The 21,583-nt window shown below is 44.1% G+C and overlaps 1 protein-coding gene and 1 non-coding gene across 2 annotated transcripts in view; one reads left to right on the top strand and one right to left on the bottom strand.

The window, feature by feature from the left end:
• Window positions 1-21,583, bottom strand: part of LOC126335140 (esterase E4-like) — a 77,030-nt gene that overhangs the window by 54,299 nt on the left and 1,148 nt on the right. The gene's annotated exons all lie outside the window — the stretch shown is intronic.
• Window positions 14,099-14,175, top strand: Trnas-cga (transfer RNA serine (anticodon CGA)). The gene has a single exon. It is a non-coding gene; the product is annotated as a tRNA-Ser (tRNA).

The following is a 21,583-nucleotide window of genomic DNA, read 5'->3' as shown; positions in this document are numbered from 1 at the left end:
AATGTTGCAACACTGAATCATTGTTGTGTGCCTATTATGCTTTCATGAACAGTTTGTTTAGATATCGTGTGATCCTATGGGAAAATACAGGTATGGCAAAACAAGCCTTCAGACTTCAAAAAAGGGCCCTTAGAATAATGAAAGGGGTTTCCTACAGCAAAATTCACCAGGATTTTTCAACATTAAATAATCAGGTTCAGAACCATGAAACAAGAAACAGAGATGATTTTCACAGAGACACCCACAAAGGAGCACTCCACCAAAATAGCGTAAACTACCAGCCCAAAATACTTTTTAGTGCATTGCTTTCTACAATAAAGAAAATTAAAGAATTTCATAAATTCAAGGCAGATCCTAAACAATTTTTACAGACACATAGTTTTTATAACATTGAAGAACACATGAATTACTTACATATACTGATATAAAATATTTGTATTTATTATCCAAGTTTTTGAAATAAAGTAAATATAAGAAATTATATTCTAATTGGGTACATCCATACAATGTATATTGTTAATGGCTGAATAAAGAGATTGAATTGAATAACAACAAAATAAACGGAAATTGTGATTTACTTTAACCTCGTACAGTTTTATGATGGCTTCAGATTAGCAAAGTTTCAACATTTCAGGCAAAATCTTTTACTAGCCGTAACTCCGTAACTAAACATTTATGGACCTATGTTTATATGAACTTTACTCTTTAGGTTTACTCGTAGAATAACATATTAAAATATTTGCATATCTTCATCAATCCCCCAGTATATATTACATATGTATTTAAGTTGTTACTGTGGTCTTCAGTCCAGAGACTGGTTTGATGCAGCTCCCCATGCTACTCTATCCTGTGCAAGCTTCTTCATTTCCAGGTAACTGCGGCATCCTACATCCTTCTGAATCTGCTTAGTGTATTCATCCTTGGTCTCCCCCTACGATTTTTACCCTCTACGCTGCCCTCTAATACTAAATTGGTGATCCCTTGGTGCCTCAGAACAGGTCCTACCAACTGATCCCCTCTTCTAATCAAGTTGTTCACAAATTCGTCTTCTCCTCAGTTCTATTCAGTCCTTCCTCTTTAGTTATGTGACTACCCATCTAATCTTTAACATTATTCTGTTGCATCACACTTTGAAAGCTTCTATTCTCTTCTTGTCTACACTGTTTATCATCCATGTTTCACTTCCATACTTGGCTACACTCCGTACAAATACTTTCAGAAAAGACTTCCTGACACTTAAATCTGTACTTGATGTTAACAAAATTTCTCTTCTTCAAAAAGGCTTTCCTTGCCAGTCTATATTTCATATCCTCTTTACTTTGACCATTGTCAGTTATTTTGCTCCCTAAATGACAAAACTCATTTACTACATTAAGTGTCTCATTTCCTAATCTAATTCCCTCAGCATCACCTGATTTAATTCCACTACATTCCATTATCCTCTTTTTGAGACACTGTCCATTTCGTTCAACTGCTCTCTGACAGAATTACAGTGTCATCGGTAAACCTCAGAGTTTTTATTTCTTCTCCATGGATTTTAACTCCTGCTCTCAATTTTTCTTTTGTTTCCTTCACTACTTGCTCAATATACAGATTAAATAACATCTGGGATAGGCTACAACCTTGTCTCACTCCCTTCCCAAACACTGCTTCCCTTATATGCCCCAAGACTTCTTGAACTTCTTGTTTCTGTACAAATTGTAAATTTCCTTTCGCTCCCCGTATCTTATCCCTGCCACCTTCAGAATTTGAAAGAGAGTATTCCAGTCAACTTATATTACATATAAAAGTGTCAAACTGTTCTTTTTTTTTGTTTTGAAAATATATGTGAGCAGAATTGTCGAACATATTGCACCTTGTTTATTTTCTTTTTCCTACCTAAAATACCATAACATCCACAACTGAAAAGTACACGAAAAAATGAGTTATGTGTGCCATGAGATGTAGGATTCCGTGTGTTTAATATTGTTAATCGACCGGTGTGATAGTACGAATAGTCCACGTTCTAAAACCCATTTTAGACTAGATATGCAGGGAAAAAACGTCCTAGTGCATGTAGCTACAGGGAATGAATGTGCTTTGTACAATGCTGTGTAATAAGTTTTCGATTCCTTGTCTGTAAGTTTTAGGTTCCTTGATGAAAGGAATAAGTTTATCGCTTAATACATTTTCGCTGTTCATGTCGTCAAACATCAGCACTTTTTATTTTTTTACTATTAATGCTATTTGAAACACACTTTGAATACAGTATCTACACATATCACTGAATGCACCTGCAACATAATATCGCTGCATAGTAAATAGTTCAGGAGATAAGATGTCGGAAATAATTACATGCGTCAAAAACGCGCTTGTGCTTAAATTGGAGCGCAGATTACCTATTCTACAACCATCCAGTATTTCAGGATGAAAGCATTTAACGACTTCCAACAAATCTTAAGCACAATTTCCATCTTTTTCCAAACTTTTTTTCACTTACATGCTTATCAGGAATAACGGAATTAGAGCGCTATTATGACAGTTGCAGTGCATTTGGAGGAACTTGTGACCGGCCTCGGCCCGGTCTTTATACTAGTAGCACGTAAAAATTGGCGTGTCTGATTATTTCACGTTAGCTTCTCCACATTTTGAAGCTACAGACTCTATTTTTTACTAGGAAACAATTTATAAAAATTAATATGGTTCATAAAATTATGTAAAAAATTACTTCGTTATTTGCTTACGTTGGAACAACACTTAAGAGATGCATCCCGTCATCATCATCATTATAATCGCCATCTTCATCTTGCTCTTCTGGAGGGTCAGGAACAGAAGTGGAAGTGAACGCCGCGAATACATTTGCATTTTCTTCATGCTGCTGGGCATATTTTCAGCAGGAAACTTTTTTTGCATCAGTTTCTGCTCCTCACACACTGGCTGGCAAGCAAACAATCATTCACTGTGGAAGTAACGAGCTTATTCCTCTTTTTCGCTTTAATAAGACTGATCTTGCAAGAAACTCTTTCGCGTTCAGCATTTGAATGTGGAAGGGATAAACAAGAGGGCGCAAACTCCGGTAGGGCTGGGAATACTCTCTCGCCAAATAAAGTTTTTATGTTTAGCATGTTCCCCCAAAATATGTCCACTTCTAAAAAGTTCTTAATATTTTCGTCTATTTTTGCGATAGGAAGTTTCCTCCATTCATCATAGATTTTTTGTAGATCTTAAATAATTATGTAGGAGCACAGCCTTCATACTCCATTCGAGATGCATTAACCAAGTTTTATTGCAACAAAACGTAATTATTGGAGATTATTCACTTCCTGTCCTCGGATATTTTTTCCGAGAGAGTGGCTTACTGAGGGTGTAGGCTGTAGGAAAATACGAAGACATGTAGTATAACAATAACACGTACTTTTATGCAGCATTAACTTCAAATATGTAAAAACATATACTTATAGTGAATATGTAACGATAAAATAAAATACGAGGTCTGTTCGAAACATACCGGAATCTCGTCCACAAAATTTTTTTCTCTTACTGTGCGAGGTCTTCCTCGAAATACTCTCCTCCACTAATGATACATCGCTCACAAAGTCATTTCCACTTCGGAAGCCGTTTTGGTACGCCTCTTGCTGGATCGCACGAAGCGCCGTCTGTGAATTTTCTTTTATCTCGTCTATCTTTGCAAATCTTTGTCCTTCCAAGGGGGTTTACAACATTAAAAATAAAAGGAAAAGTTCGAAAGTGCCAGGTCTGGAGAGTATACGGAAGATGATTTCTTTTTTTGTGCAGTAGTCACGCACCGACAAGGATGAATGTGCGGGTGCGTTATCGTGATGCAAGAATTGTCGCCACATTTCAGGTCGTTTCGTTCTCACATTTCCTCGCAGACGTCGCAACACGTCCCGATAGTACTATCGGTTAACAGTTTGTCCCTGTGGCACGATTTCTTTAAAGTCAAAAAACACTGTTAGTGTGGCTTTGACATTTGACTGACCGGACGAGCTCCTTTTGGTCTTGGAGAACATCTCCCGACCCTTAGCGAAGACTGGACCTTGTTCTCATCGTCACTTGTGATTCTCTGAAGAAACATGTGGTTCTCATTTGTGCGATGCAAAAGCTCTTCATAGATTGCGAGGCGAAGATCTTTCTGATCTTGACTCATGAGCAGTGGGACGAACTTGGTGGTAACAGGATGCATTCCAAAATGTTGTGTCAGGATTTCATGACATGATCCAACTGAAACGTTGCATTCTTCTGCAACCTCTCTGACAGTCAGTCTTCGATTAGCACGCACAATTTCATTCACATTCCTGACATGAGCGTCGTCGGGAGACGTAGAAGGGCGTCCTGCCACTTTTGAACCGTGTGAACCGTTCGTAACACCAAGTATCGTTCAAGCACTCATCACCGTAGGCTCGCTGAAACATTTGGTATGTCTCTACAAAAGTTTTCTTGAATTTCACAAAAAAATTAATCCAGACGTGTTGCTACTCTAACTCAGCCATCTCGAAATTCGCAAACTGTGCAACACAATGTTCTCGAGTCAGAAACATACAAATTTACAGCAACCATACACATCAATATATATATATATATGTGTGTGTGTGTGTGTGTGTGCCCAGTACTTTGCAACCTCCAAGGCGCTTGGAGTGGCTTGCAGGAGATCAATCTTCGTGCAGGATGTAGGACACAAAAGGCACTGGAGCATGTGACTTGTGGTTTGTTCTTGTCCACAATCACAGGACGTATCTTCTGTTATGAAGCCCCATCTCTTCAGGTTGTCTCAGGATCGTCCAACTCCTGATCGTAATCTGTTTAAAGATTTCCACACCAGCCACTTCTCGTTGAGCCCAGGTGGTAGTTCTTCAGTGTCTGGCGTCTGCAGGTGAGGCGTCGACTTCTTCCATAACTCCAGCCTTGCCTTCTCTGGTGAAATGGTGAGCTTCTCGGATGTTCTCAGGAAGCTCTTTCGCGATCTCATCCGTTGCTGTGGTGGATTGTGTCCGTGCAGTGGATGGGCACTGTCCAGTTCCACTTTCAGTCTCTCCTTGTTGGCAGCTAATGTTCTGCGTATCCATGGTAGCGCTATTCCAGCCAGGCAGTAGAGCTTATCAGTTGGGGTAGGTCTTAAGCAACCTGAGATCAACCTGCAGGTTTCGTTGAGAGCAATGTCTAATTGTCTGGCATGAGATGACCTGTACCAGACTGGAGAAGCACATTCAGCATGAAAGGAGCCTCCACGAAGATTGCAATGATTTCCGACCAAGATAAGACTTGCAATCGGGCGTACGCTGGGTGTCAGGTTTCTGTGGCGGCTGATCCTTTCACACCAGAAACATCATCTTGGTCCTTTTCAGGACCACAGTTGACCATCATATCGCTGAATATAGAAGGTATATCATCACTTACAACAATGAAACTGTAGGAAGTTACACATTAAACACCGGCGTATGCTGGGGTGCCAACCTCATTTCGCTCCAACACACTGTCGGCGGGAAAATACGAATGTTTTTTGGATATTTGTGGTAAGGTCTTATAGGACCAAACTGCTGAGGTCATCGTTCCCTAAGCTTACACACTATTTAACTAACTTTAACTTACTCTAAGTACGACACGCACACCCATGCCCGAGGGAGGACTCGAACCTCCGACCGTGACAAGACGCCTGAGATCGCGCGGCTACCCCGCGCGGCCATTACGAATGTTCCGGAATTTTTTGAACAGACCGCATATACAACGCTGACAACATAATTCATGAACATATACAATTTTCACGTGCATAAGAGCCAAGAAGAATGATATGTAATTACATAAAAAAACACAAGCTCTACTCATCACAGAACATGGAGGTCCGGCACTTGCCCGCTCTGTAAACTAGGATTGGGGGCGATCTGTGTCAGATCTGGCGACAGAGCACACTGATTGTACAGGCACGACTGTTCCACAGCGCGCCGTTCAGCGCACACTGTTGAACGTGGCGCCACGCAACAGACGACCCCTACGTGTTCCCATGTCGAAACCAACGATATCGTGAATTAAAATTGCAACGAGCGAGGTGCCACAATGGTTAGCACACTGGACTCGCATTCGGGAGGACGACGGTTCAAAGCGGCGTCCGGCCATCCTGGTTTAGGTTTACCGTGATTTCTCTAAATCGCTTCAGGCAAATACCGGGATGGTTCCTTTGAAAGGACACGGCCGACTTCCTTCCCCATCCTTCCCTAATCCAATGAGACCGATGACCTCGCTGTTTGGTCCCCTCCCACACATAAACCAACCAACCTATTGCGATTGCTGTGTGCACGGGAATATCGAAACTGGACTGAGCATCAATTTAAATGTGTCGCCTCGTTGGATGAATATCTTTCCTGCTCAACTGCGTCGATTGTCGTGTCTGCATACCACGTTACGCTGACGAGGGGCTGCTAGCAACAGGCAACAACCCCACTGACGCAAGCCGGTTATACCAGCACTGCCCTATGCTCGACGTTCAGCCAGCCTTCGACGGGGCCTGTGATAGTAAACGAAGGCACCATGCCAGCTGTAGACGAAGCGAACATTATTTCGGACCAACTGCATCTCTGATTGCTTCCTGTCGTCCCTAATGGTGATGGTATCTTCCAGCAGAATTGCATAGACATCGAGAAGGTTCAAAGAAGCGTAGCACGTTTTGTATTATCGAGAAATAGGGGAGAGAGTGTCACTGGCATGATACTGGATTTGGGGTTGACATCATTAAAACAAAGGCTTTTTTCGTTGCGGCGGAATCTTCTCACCAAATTTCAATCGCAACTTTCTCTTCCGAATGGGAAAATACACTACTGGCCATTAAAATTTCTACACCAAGAATAAATGCAGATGATAAACCAAGAAGAAATGGAGATGATAAACGGGTATTCATTAGACAAATATATTATACTAGAGCTGACGTGATTACATTTTCACGCAATTTGGGTGCTTAGATCTTGAGAAATCAGTACCCAAAACAACCACCTCTGGCTGTAACAACGGCCTTTATACGCCTGGGCATTGAGTCAAACAGAGCTTGCATGAAGTGTACAGTTACAGATGCCCATGCAGCTTCAACACGATACCACAGTTCATCAAGAGTAGTGACTGGCGTATCGTGACGAGCCAGTTGCTCGTCCACCATTAACCAGACTTTTCAATTGGTGAGAGATCTGGAGAATATGCTGGCCACGGAAGCAGTCGAACATTCTCTATATCCAGAAAGGCCCGTAAAGGACCTGCAACACGCGGTCGTGCATTATCCTGCTGATATGTAGGGTTTTGCAGGGATCGAATGAAGGGTAGAGCCCCGGGTCGTAACACATCTGAAATGTAACGTCCACTGTTCATAATGCCACCATTGCGAACAAGAGGTGACCGAGACGTGTAACCGATGGCACCCCATACCATCACGCCGGGTGATACGCCAGTATGGCGACGACGAATACACGCTTCCAATGTGCGTTCACCGCGATGTCGCCAAACACGGAAGCGACCATCATGATGCTGTAAACAGAACCTGGATTCATCCGAAAAATGACGTTTTGTCATTCGTACATCCAGGTTCGTCGTTTAGTACACCATCGCAGGCGCTCCTGTCTGGGGTGCAGCGTCAAGGGTAACAGGAGCCATTTTCTCCGAGCTGATAGTCCATACTGCTGCAAACGTCGTCGAACTGTTCGTGCAGATGGTTGTTGTCTTGCAAACGTCCCCATCTGTTGACTCAGGGATCGCGACGTGGCTGCACAATCCGTTACAGCCATGCGGATAACATACCTGTCATCTCGACTGCTAGTGATACAAGGCCGTTGGGATCCAGTATGGCGTTCCTTATTACCCTCTTGAACCCACCGATTCCATATTCTGCTAACAGTCGTTTGATCTCGACAAACGCGAGCAGCAATTTGGCGATACGATAAACCGCAATAGCGATAGGCTAGAATCCGACCTTTATCAAAGTCGGAAACGTGATGGTACGCATTTCTCCTCGTTACAAGAGGCATCATAGCAACGTTTCACCAAGCAACGCCGGTCAACTGCTGTTTGTGTATGAGAAATCGGTTGGAAACTTTCCTCATGTCAGCAAGTTGAAGGTGTCGCCACCGGCGCCAACCTTGTGTGAATGCTCTGAAAAGCTAATCATTTGCATGTCACAGCATGTTTTTCCTGTGGGTTAAATTTCGCGTCTGTAGGACGTCATCTTCGTGGTGTAGCAACTTTAATGGCCAGTAGTGTATTTTGTTGACGCCGATCTACACAGGGAGAAACGATCATCGTAATAAAATAAGGGAAATCAGAGCTCGCATAGAAAGATATAGGTTTCCGTTTTATCCGCGCGCTGTTCGAGACAGGAATAGCACAGAGTTATTGCGAAGATGGTTCGATGAATCCTGTGCCAGGTGCTTAAGTATGATTTGGAGAGTATTCATGTAATTGAAAACCTAGATGCAGATGAGACTGCAGTATCGATAGCTGCGATACTGCGCCTGCCACGAGACGAAACGCAGGTTGGCAGCAAAGTTGCTGCGGGTCGCTACGAGGGGCCCCGCCACGCGGCAGCCAATAGAAGAAGAGCACCGAGTGTTCCTGCTGAGAAGACGACGAGCCATACAGCAGACGTACACCAGCTAGCCAGCGGAGATGAACCAATTATCTATTAACATTGTATCCTGTACTTAGCTTCGCTCAACATGTCAGAAGTTATGTAATCTGTTTATTTCTCTTAATACATGTTATTACTAATTGTTTGCTTTGTGTTGCATACCCTCACATCCCAGAAAACTTCCTCGAATTGAACCCACACTTTTGCTCTGCTTATCCACTAAGGATACAGCAGGGACCGAACTCAGGAAATCTAGCAAGGGCTTGTCGAATCCGTGCCAACAGAATCGCTGCTGTTTTGCCTTCCAAAGTTGGACCAGCACACTATTAAGCGTGTGGTGGTGATGTTCTGAGCCAACAATGTATGTAGTGGTGCTCTAATATACGCCAAAATTGAAGTAACTGTCTGAAGTTACGAACTACAAGTCACAATAACATAGAGATACAAAGTTTTTACTATACAGAGTTGACAAAAGGCACGGGATAGCGATATGCGCATATACAGATTGGCGGTAGTATCGCGTACACAAAGAACAAAAGGGCAGTGCTTTGGCGGAGCTGTCATTTGTACTCAGGAAATTCTTGTGAAAAGGTTTCCGAAGTGATTATGTCTGCACGGCGGGAACTGACGGCCTTTGAACGCCGAATGGCAATTGGAGCTAGACGCATGGAACATTCCATTTCAGAATAATTAGGGAATTCAGTATTCCGAGATACATAGCGTCAAGAGTGTGTCGAGAATTCCAAACTTCAGGCTTTACCTTTCACTACAGACAATGCAGTGGCCGACGGTCTTCACTTAACGTCCGAGAGCAGCGGCGTTTGAGTAGAGTTGTCAGTGCTAAGAGACAAGCAACACTGCGTGAAATAATCGCAGAAATCAACGTGAGACGTGCTGCGAACGTGTGCTTTAGGACAGTGCGGCGAAATCTGGCGTTAATTGGCTGTCGCAGCAGACGGCCGACGCGAATGCCGTTTTTAACAGCACGACATGGCCTGCAACGTCTCTCCTGGGCTCGTGACCACATCGATTGCACGTTAGACGACTAGAAAACGTGGCCTAGAGAGATGAGGCCCCGTTTCAGTTGGTAAGTAGAAATGATAGCTTTCGAGTGTGGCACAGACGCCACGAAGCCATGAAGCGAAGCTGTCAACTAGCCACTGTGCAAGCTGATGGTGGCTTCATCATGCTGAGCTCTGTTTACATGGCACTGACTGGGTCCCTTGGTCGAACAGAACCGGTCATTGTTCGCAAATGGTTATTTTCGGCTACTTGGGGACGATATGCAGCCATTCACAGACTTCATGTTCCCAAGCAACGATGAAATTTTTATGGACAACTCTGGGCCACTGTTGTTCGCGATTTGTCTGAGAACATTTTGGACAGTTCGAGATAATGATTCGGCCTCCCAGATCGGCCGACATGAATCCCATTGTAGAATTAAGGGACAAAATCGAGAGATCAGTTCGTGCACAAAATACTGCGCCGGCAACACTTTAGCAGTTGTTGACGGCTATAGAGTCAGCGTGGCTGACTGTTTCTGCTGGGCACTTCCAACGACTTGTTGTGTCCGTGCAGTGCTGCACTACGCCGGGCAGAAGGAAGTCCAACACGATATTAGGAGGTATCCCATGATTATTGTCACCTCAATGTACTCTATTATGCACACAGTCTTGTCACAAAAACGAAGAATGTTGCAGTCATCGAAGATGTGGATATTTGTTAGCACTTAAAAAACACGCTACTTCATGAACTGTGGTCGGCTACATTACTCGAGGACCGGTAGGGGGAGTGAGGTGTACAGGGTGGATATAATTAAGCTTTCGCAACTTTGGAAGGCCTCCATGAAAAACGAGTGAACCTAGGACAATGAAACCTCGCGGAAACATTTGTAAGGACAGGCAGAAGAGAAATAGCGTATAAACCATTGAAAGAAACATTTCAGTTCCGACATGAGAGGGTAACATTTGTTAATTGCCCTTCCATGTTTACGCATAGATTGCAAACAGTCCTCGAACTGACAACCTTCTGTATTCACGACACCTGGAACGACACAAAAGACTGCTCTACTACTACCCGAAACAACGGTCAGCCAGGAAGTTCAGCTGTCGTGACACAGCTCGTGCGCTGCCACAAGTTCGCACATTGCGTCCAGAATTCTCAGCAATGGCAGCAGTTACTTCTTCAACAATTTGTGGCGCACTTGGCCGGCGGTCTATCCCAGGAGCAGTTCCTCAGTCACCAGTTAATTCGAACTTCCGAATCATATTCTTCAACTCCGGTGCGGAAAGAGGACCTCTACGAATTTTCTTAATGCGTCGACACTTGCGAAGAGCAGCAGCACTGTTGCAGTTGTTTGCATAAAATATCTTTGCAAATAAAGGCTTGCACTCCTTGTCCAGACCAATGTTGCCTGTCTGCAACAGAAATGCACAGTGATGCTTGTGTTTTAACCTTACATCGCCGTATCAGTGTTAATAAATCCTGCAACTCATAGTCCGCAGTTGGGTACTCAAACGGTAAATACACACATAAAAAAGTTTTGTATCACCTCAGTTGACAAAACTCCTGAAAACAGACGCTGACTGTGGATACTGTATCACAGACACAGGCCCTTTGACTGTTCAGAGATCACACTAAACCCGCCCAAAGATGTAAACAACCATGCATGAGCAGCGCCTATTAGACGAACAGCGTCCGACAGCCTATCAGTTCCAGTCATTCCACCAGGAAGGAGGTACCCGGCTCATGTTGTCTATAGTTCAACCATGCCTGGACGGTCAATACCGCGGTTCGACCGCGTCCGCATTGTTAGTTTGTGCCAGGAAGGGCTCTCAACAAGAGAAGTGTCCAGGCGTGTCGGAGTGAAACAAAGGGATGTTGTTCGGAAATGCAGGAGATACAGAGAGACGGGAACTGTCGATGACATGCCTTGCTCAGGCCGCCCAAGCACTACTACTGCAGTGGATGACCGCTACCTACGGATTATGGCCCGGAGGAACGCCGAGAGCAACGCCACAATGTTGAGTAGTGCTTTTCATGCAGCCGCGGGACGTCGTGTTATCACTCGAATTGTGCGCAGTAGGCTTCATGATGCTCAAATTACTAGCGACGTGCATGGCGAGGTCCATCTTTGCAGCCACGACACCATGCAGCGAGGTACAGATGGGCCCAATAACACACCGAGTGGACCGCTTAGGATTGCCCACACGTTCTCTTCACCGATGAGTGTCGCATACGCCTGCAACCAGACAATCGTCGGAGACGTGTTTGGAGGCAACCCGGTTAGGCTGAACGCCTTAGACACACTGTCCAGCGAGTGCAGCAAGGTGGAGGTTCCCTGCTGTATTGGGGTGGCATTATGCGAGGCCGACGTACGCCGCTGGTGGTCATGGAAGGCGCCGTAACGGCTGTACGATACGTGAATGCCATCCTCCGACTGATAGTGCAACCATATCGGCAGCATATTGGCGAGGCATTCGTCTTCGCCCCCATCGTGCACATCTTGTGAATGACTTCCTCCAGGAGAACGACATCGCTCGACTAGTGTGGCCAGCATGTTCTCCATACATGAACCCTATCAAACATGTCTGGGATAGATTGAAAAGGGCTGTTTAAGGACGACGTGACCCACCAACTACTCTGAGGCATCTGCGCCGAATTGCCGTTGAGGAGTATGACAAACTGGACCAACAGTGCCTTGATGAACTTGTGGATAGTATGCCACGACGAATACAGGCATGCATCAATGCAAGAGGACGTGCTACTCGGTATCAGATGTAGCGGTGTGTATAGCAATCTGGACCACCACCTCTGAAGGTCTCGCTGTATGGTGATACAACATGAAATTTGTGTTTTTCATGTGCAATAGAGAGGGCAGAAATGATGTTTATGTTAATCTCTATTCCAATTTTCTGTGTTGGTTCCGGAACTCTCGGAACCGAGGTAATGCAAAACTTATTTTGACGAGTGTAGTTTTCCGTCTACACAGGCTGAAGTAGCGAAAGTTTAATTGTATCCAACCTGTACTTCTTGTTCTATGCGAGTCATCATTAGTGCTTGTTTGTAGGCAAGTAGTGTGACAACTACAATGAACGCGTTTTACAAACAACTTAACTTAGAAATATTAAGAAGCCATCTCGAACGAGTACTGTGAAGATGTGTGCATGATTGTAGGCTTTCCCAGAGTATGACGATTTTGAAATGTTCTCGGGTATTTAATCGGATGGCGTCGTCCAGATGGGCAGTAATGATGACCGATTATCGTCCGCTGGTTGCCATCTTTTATGAGGACATACACCTCACCTTTTTGTCCAGTGGAGTGCAATAACGAATGCACCCCAACAGGTGAACTAGAAAACAGATAATACGACGAAAGAAGAGCATGTGCTGCGTACGGTAAACTATTATCCGACCACGATAGTATTGCACTTAGCCCCCATGCCGTCATCAGAAAACCGCTGTCACGCTACAGCAAACAGGTACAATGGTGACTGAGGAAAACGCATCGCACACAGTTGTGCATGTACTATCAAGTGGTTCAGTGTGTCTTTGTGAAAACCCACGAAAAAAACTGACGATAAGCCTACCGAAACGCCCTAACTCCCAGGTGCAACGATACTGCGGTCGATTAACAAGATCTCCGATAAGCACTGGGAACGTGTCCAACGCGGCTCGGAAGTCGTGTGTTTTTGTTTGGCGCCATGAGGAGACAGTGGCCTGCCACTGACCCCACCACTGACGGCTGGCCTTGGCGGCTCTGCAGTCCAAGCAGCTATGGTGGGCGTTCTACCTGTCGCAGAAAATTGAAACTCTAGTCATTTACATACTCGCCGATGGTTAGTTACACTGATATCCGACCATGTCTACGGAGTACTTCACTCTTTTTGCTAGGCAGTGTATGTAGGATACGAAACTGTGATATAAGACACAAGAAACATGTCTGAAGCGGCCAAACATTATACACAGCAGAATGAGATTTTCACTATGCAGAGGAGTGTGCGCTGATATGAAACTTCCTGGCAGAATAAAATTGTGTGCCGGACCGAGACTCGAACTCGGGACCTTTGTCTTTCACGGGCAAGTGCTCTGCCAACTTTTTTTTTATTGTTCTCATTTTGTTCGTTGCATTTGTTCGGTGCGGATGTCCCAGGACACCCGTTCAAATTCAGTGTTGATGCATTGACTCAGTTTTTTTTATTACAGAGGGCAGCTAGCCCTCTGACCGAACACGCTGAGCAACCGTGCCGGCGACCAACTGAACTACCCAAATACACAGTTTTAATCTGCCAGGAAGTTTCATATCAGCGCACACTCCGCTGCAGAGTGAAAAATCTCATTCTGGAAACATCCCCCAGGCTGAGGCTAACCCATGTCTCCGCAATACCCTTTATTTCAGGAGTGCTTGTTTTACAAGGTTCGCAGGAGAGCTTCTGAAAAGTATGGAAGGTAGGAGACGAGATACCGGCAGAAGTAAAGCTGTGAGGACGGGGCGTGACTCGCGCTTGGGTAGCTCAGTTGGTAGAGCACTTGCCCGCGAAAGGCAAAGGTTCCGAGTTCGAGTCTCGGCCCGGCTCGCAGTTTGAATCTGCCAGGAAGCCACAGCATTTTACATAGAGCAGCTCTGCTATACGTATGTTATTCTCGTCTATTACAATTGGAGCAAGTAAGCTCATTGGACAGAAAAGTATGTCAGTGAAATGAAAAAGAGAGAGGTGGAAAAAATAAGTAAACTGTTCATTATTTAAAAAGTAATGACCACATATGTTACTACATTTATCCCACTGTGAGACAAGACGGTCAATGCCTCCACGGAAAAATGTTCCCGGTTGCCTACGTAACCATGATTGTACCCAGAGGTACACCTCTTAGTCCGAAGCAAAATTGGCGAGCCCACGTGTTGTTTCAATTACGCTGCAGAAATTTCGCTGGAAATTCCTTACGCAGTCTCCATGGAGTCACGATCTCTCCCCACACGAATTCTATATTTTCTATATTTTTGGTGCCCCGAAGAATGATATTTGCGGCTCTCGATTCGCTTCCGACGAAGTTGTGCACGCCTGGCAACCATTAATATTTTTCCATGAAGTCATTGAGCGTCTTGTCTCACAATGGGACAAATGTTTTAACAGCTGTGGCCATTGCTGTTGAAACAATAAACATCTATATCTACGTCTAAATGATTACTCTACAGTTCACAGTTAGGTGCCAGGCAGATGGTTCATCGAACCACCTTTAAGCTACTTCTCCATCGTTCCACACTCAAACAGTGCGCGGGTGAAACGAATGCTTATATCTTTACGAGAGAGCTCTGATTTCTCTTATTTTATTGTGATAATCGTTTCTACCTTTGTAGGTGGGCGCCATCAAAATATTTTCACACTCTGAGGATAAAGTTGATGATTGAAATTTCATGATAAGGACCTGTCGCAACGAAAAATGCCTTTGTTTTAATGACTGTAACCCAAATTCTTTTATGATATCCGTGACACTGTGTCTCCTATTTCGCGATAATACAAAACGAGCTGCCCTTCTTTGAACTTTTTCGATGTCCTCCGTCAATCCTATCTGATGCGGATCCCACACCATAAAGCAACACTCCAGAAGAGGGTAGTCAAGAGTAGTGTAAGGAATTTCTTTAGCAGACCTGCTACATTTTCTAAATGCTGTCGTTGTATTCAGTCCAGAGACTGATTTGATGCAGCTCTCCACGCTACCATATCCTATGCAAGCTTCATCTCGAAGTACCTGCTGTGGCCTACAACCTTCTGAATATGCTTAGTGTATTCATCTATTGGTCTCCCTCTACGATTTTCATCCTCCACGCTGCCCTTCAATTCTAAATTGGTGTTCCCTTGATGCCTCAGAATGTGTCCTACCAAACCGATCATTTCTTCTAGTCAAGTTGTGCCACAAATTCCTCTACTCCCCAGTTCTGTTCAGTCCCTCTTCATTAGTTCCGTGATCTATCCTTCTAATCTTCAGCATTCTTTTGTAGCACCACATTTAGAAAACCTCTATTCTCTTCTTGTCTAAATGTTCTGCCAAAAAGTCGCAGTCTTTGGCCAGCTTTCCCCACAACATTACCTATCCGATCGTTCCAACTATGTTATTGTTAATTGTAATCCCTAAGTCTTTAGTTGAGTTTAAAGCCTCTACCACGCTGTTTCCTTTTTATTTGACTCCCTCTTTTATCAGTCACCACCACTGAAGGGCGCAGAGGTCACCACGGAGCACTGCAGATGCTGCAGAACTAAGTACCAGGTGGTCACGTGACTCTCCACTACTCACGTATACCATGGCACTGAAGCACCACATGTGTGCCATGGGACTTGTATGGAATCAAAGCAGTAAGATGGGTGGACGGTATGACGTGACGGATTGGTAGAAAGGAACTATCATCTTTCTACGTGCCTATGACCGCACCATGAATGAAGTTACCCGATTTGTTGCTCTACCAACGTGCACTGTCCAAACGTATACCAGGGATCGTGTACTGCTTGCAGTCATGACATGACATTCTAGACCCAGCCGCCTTAGAGGACACACGTCGGAAAACGGGGATTTGCCAGTGACTCTGCACTATGCGAATGTGGTGAAGAAGAGACAATGAACCATCTGCTTCTCTGAAGCTTGTAACCAACATCATCTCCTCACCAGAACTTGATTGACGCCACCGAGGGGGCCTTAGCTGCATAGTGGCCACACCATATTCAGTATGTATTTGTGTAGCACGCTATTAGCCGATTTCATTCTTGTTGTGTTGCGCTCTTCAGTCCGAAGACTAGTTTGATGCAGCTGTCCATGCTACTCCGTGCAAGTCTTTCCATCTCCGAATAACTCCTGCAACAGACTCTATTCGAACCTGCTTACTGTACTCGTCTCTTGGTCTCCTCCTGCAATTTTACCCCCCCTCCCCCCCCAATACTTAATTGGTGATCCCCTAATGTCGCAGAATGTGTCCGATCAACTGATCAATTATTTTAGTCAATTTGTGCCACAAATTTATTTTCCCCCTGTTGTATTCAGTACCTCCTCATTAATTACGTGATCCACCCATCTAATCTTTATCATTCTTCTGTAGCCCCACATTTTCAAAAGTGTCAATTTTCTTCTTGTTTGGAGTATTTATTGACCATCTTTCGCTTCCATACAAGGTTACACTACAGACAAATACCTTTATAAACGAACAGTTAACTTTTGAATTTGTATTTGATGTTAATAAGTTTCTCCTCTTCAGAAACGCTTTTCTTGACATTGCGTCTACATTTTATATCCTTATAGAGCTTATACAGGATGTCTCAATCCTTTTAGGTCAAATTAAACAGGTGACAGTAGGTCCGCAGCCGACTATATTCAGATAAGGAACCAATGGTCGGAAATGCATAGCTAATGTGTTATGGACATATTCAGCGTATACCACATAGCTTATAGTCATTGTTCAAAGCGACGACCGGCATTCTCAATGCCTGTATTACAACGGCGCTCTTATGGAGTGAGGAGAATCCCTACCCCACCCATATCGGCGGCAGCCAGCAACGACTGTCTGTCAACATATTGGTGGGCATTGTCCACTGTCACCTACTAGGACCTTATTTGGTGCCACTTCGTTTGACTATTCCTCTTTACCTGATGTTTCTTTGAGACGTGCTGCCACAGTTCTTTGAGACTGCACCCCTTCATAGTCCGCGAGAGGATGTTCCACTACGACAGCGCACTAGTCCACTTGGATGATAATGACCATGAGCGCTTGAACAACCCGTGCTCTCATCGTTGGATTGGAACGGGAGGTTCTGTCTATGGCCAGCGCGATCGCCGAATCTCATACCTCCGCAATTTTTTTTCTAGAGTTATGTAGGACGTTGGCGTATGAAATCCCCATAGAAATGGATGAAGAGCTGCTTTCTAGGATCAAAGCTGCCTGTCTCCTGGTACTTCATGCACCATTGCCACGCATGTGTTGAGACTGATGGTCGTCACTTTTAACAATGACTATGAGGTACTTTGTTGTTATGCAGTGTATGCCCACAACACAAAAAATTTGCATTTCTAAGCATTGGTTCCCTATCTTAATGTAGTCGGTTGTGGACCTACTACAGCACTTGATTCAAATTGACCAAAAGGTTTGAGACACCCTGAAGTATCAATTTGGAGTACTGTTATGTTATTGATACCTTGTAAGTGACAGTGTGTTTCTGATACGATTAAATAAATAAACGATAATCGTTTTCAAAACCAGTAAAAATTGAATCCTGGTTCATCTCAACTGGTTTCCGGCTGAACACAGTGAAGGGAACTGCCCGTAGTGGACAGTTAGACACGGATAATTCGCAAAAGGCCATTGCTAATAGTGTTGCATTAAGCTACCTACAACTGCACAATTTGTAGCGAATTAAGATTTAAAATATTAGCTGCATAGGTCTAAATTAACAGAACATGACAATTGACTGTAGCTAGATGCGAACGCTCGTCCTTTACGTTGGTAAACCTTCAGCCTATCCAATCAGCCATCGAAGCAGATGTGAAATGCTCTTCGTTGTAGTAGTTCTACCGATGTTGAGTTCTTATATTTCAACCGTGTTTACGAGCTCGAATAATGATTTTCGAAAGAAATGATACGGCGCGTTAAATATACTATGTGATCAAAAGTATCCGAAGACCTGGCTGAAAATGACTTACAAGTTCGGGGCGCTCTCCATCGGTAAGTCTGGAATTCAATATGGTGTTGGCCCACCATACTGAACTCTGAAAGGCAAAATCAGTCTTAAATGATGATGATGATGATGATGATGATGATGATGGTTGGCCCACCCTTAGCCTTGATGACAGCTTCCACTCTCGCAGGCTTACGTTCAAATCTGGTGCTGGAAGGTTTCTTGGGGAACGGCAGCCCATTCTTCATGGAGTGCTGCGATGAGGAGAGGTATCGATGTCGGTCGATGAGGCCTGGCACGACGTCGGCGTTCCAAAACATTCCAAAAGTGTGCTATAGGATTCAGGTAAGGACGCTGTGCAGGCCAGTCCGTTACAGGGATGTTACTGTCGTGTAACCGCTCTGCCACAGGCTGTACATTATGAACAGGTGCTCGATCGTGTTGAAAGATGCAAGCACCATCCCCGAATTGCTCTTCAACAGTGGGAAGCAAGAAAGTGCTTAAAACATCAATGTAGGCCTGTGTCGTGACAGTGCCACGCAAAGTAACAAGGAGTGGAAGCCCTCTCCATGAAAAGCACAACGACACCATAACATCACCGCCTCCTGATGGTACTGTTGGTTACACACACGATCGCAGATGAAGTTCACCGGACATTCGCTATACCCACACCCTGCCATCTAATCGCCACAATGCGTACCGTGATTCGTCACTCCACAAAACGTTTTGCCACTGTCCATTCGTCCAATGTTTACATTCCTTACACCAAGCGTGGCGTCGTTTGGCATTTACAACATACTTTTGCATCAGTGGTAAAGTGCAGGAACAGAACATCTTTACCAACAGCACTGGCCGAACGTAAGCAAAAAGAGAGAAACATTAATACTGGAAGTTACAGTAAAAACAGTCACAAGATAAAAGTGGAACCTCATATCGGTGAAACTAGATATGTTTACAACAACAAATGTGGACACCTGGTTTTGGGTGCATAACAAGTTACTTAGCAAAAGCAATAAAGTTACTCTAAAGTTTCACTTTGGCTGTCTGTCTGTCTGTTTCACATGACATGTGATTGTCATTACTCTTGGACAAATTATGTCAGGTGTTTGTATAATCTTCGGCATTGTTCAGCATCAGAGGAATAAGGGATGCTTTAAACTAATCTGTTGTACCCTGTAAGTATACAAATTGAGTTTTGCTATTTCTGTATACATTGTAGTTCCATAATTTTTTAAATGTTGATGTTGATAGACATCCTGGATGATGGTTAATCACCGACAGCGATAGATGACAAATGGGACAAACAAAGAGCTAACGGTTAAAATGCATTTCATGAAAAACAATGACAATCTGTGAACTCGCACTTACCTTGCTGTAGCAATTTGTGTGGCTATGAAATGGAGTGATCACAAATGCACAGTCGTGTGTAAAATAGTAGCAGACAGCGTTCGGTGGCAGGACGCGGAAGAAACGCATTCAGGTAACAAGTGAGACTGCACGCAAAACACTTGTTGTCCTACATTACAATATCGCTAAAGTGTATGGGACCCGAACTAAATGGTACTAACAGTAGATACTGAAGGTATTCAAAGAAGAGCATCGCGAGCAGGTGCGTCTGACTCGTGGGGAAAAGCGTGCTGAAAAACACAACTGGCGGGTGCTTGTAGATACACCCCGAACTACCTCGCGAAATAGGACTATTGGTAACAAAGCTTGTAGAATCAGACTTTTTTTTTTTTAAGAATCTACAACTATACCTCAGCGCACTACGCACCTCTTCCGTATGGACAAATGGTTCAAATGGCTCTGAGCACTATGGGACTTAACTTCTGAGGTCATCAGTCGCCTAGAACTTATAACTACTTAAACCTAACTGACCTAAGGACATTACACACATCCGTGCCCGAGGCAGGATTAGAACCTTCGACCGTAGCGCCTAGAACCGCTCGGCCACCATGGCCGGCCCGTATGAACAGCGAAGCAAGGTTAGAGTAATTACAGCGCGTACAGACGCTTTAATTAGCCTTTATTCCGGCGCTTCATACATCATTGGAGTAGAAAGACCCATGACATGTACACTGCAAAATACTCTCGGCCACGCACTTCACAATGGTTTTCGGAATTCTTGCACCCAATATGCAAATATACAGGAGACTGTAGGTGAAAGGTCGGTAGTTTTGTTTTATTTTTCTTAATCAGAATTTCTCTATTGATATATACTGTTGACTTCACATTGAATAATCTGTTCTCGTTATTCTACGTTTAGAGCATAGCGTTGTAGTCTTTTGGGCGGTGGAAGATTCAGCCTCTGAGATTGCACTCAACGTTGTCCAGAGTACGTCCGATTGTTTGTACACGGCAAAATACCTTCTGCCATGCACTTCAGGCTGGTTTGAAACTAGTACATTGATCATGACCGGGCCAAATATCTCACGAAATAAGCGTCAAACGAAAAAAACTACAAATAACGAAACTTGTCTAGCTTGAAGGGGGAAACCAGATGGCGCTATGGTTGGTCCGCTAGATGGTGCTGTCATAGGTCAAACGGATATCAACTGCGTTTTTTAAAATAGGAACCCCCATTTTCTATTACATATTCGTGTAGTACGTAAAGAAATATCAATGTTTTAGTTGGACCAGTTTTTTCGCTTTGCGATAGATGGCGCTGTAATAGTCACTAACATATGGCTCACAATTTTAGACGAACAGTTGGTAACACGTAGGTTCTTTAAATTAAAGTACAGAACATAGGTACGTTTGAACATGGTATGGTGCTTCGACGACCAATCCACCTGTCATGAAATATGCTATTCAGTACTGCTTGAACCGCACGCGAGCTATGTGCCGGACATCCATCATGTTAGAAGTACATCGCCATTCTGTCATGCAGTGACACATCTTGTAGTAACATCGGTAGAACATTACGTAGGAAATCAGCATACACTGCACCACTTAGATTGCCTTCGATCAAATGGGGCCAATTATCCTTCCTCCCATAATGACGCACCATACATTAACCCGCCAAGGTCGCTGATGTTCCACTTGCTGCAGCCATCGTGGATTTTCCGTTGCCCAATAGTGAATATTATGCCGATTTATGTTACCGCTGTTGGTGAATGACGCTTCGTCGTTAAATAGAACGCGTGCAAAAAATCTGTCCAGTAATTTCTCTTGTGTCCAGTGGCAGAACTGTACTCAACGTTCAAAATCGTCGTCATGTAACTCCTGGTGCATAGAAATATGGTATGGGTGCAATCGATGTTGATGTAGCATTCTCAACACCGACGTTTTTGAGATTCCCGATTCTCGCGCAATTTGTCTGCTACTGATGTGC

The sequence above is a fragment of the Schistocerca gregaria genome, chromosome 2 (assembly GCF_023897955.1).
Source record: "Schistocerca gregaria isolate iqSchGreg1 chromosome 2, iqSchGreg1.2, whole genome shotgun sequence".
In the NCBI taxonomy this organism is placed as follows: Eukaryota; Metazoa; Arthropoda; class Insecta; order Orthoptera; family Acrididae; genus Schistocerca; species Schistocerca gregaria.
This window is presented reverse-complemented; position numbering and strand designations above follow the sequence as displayed.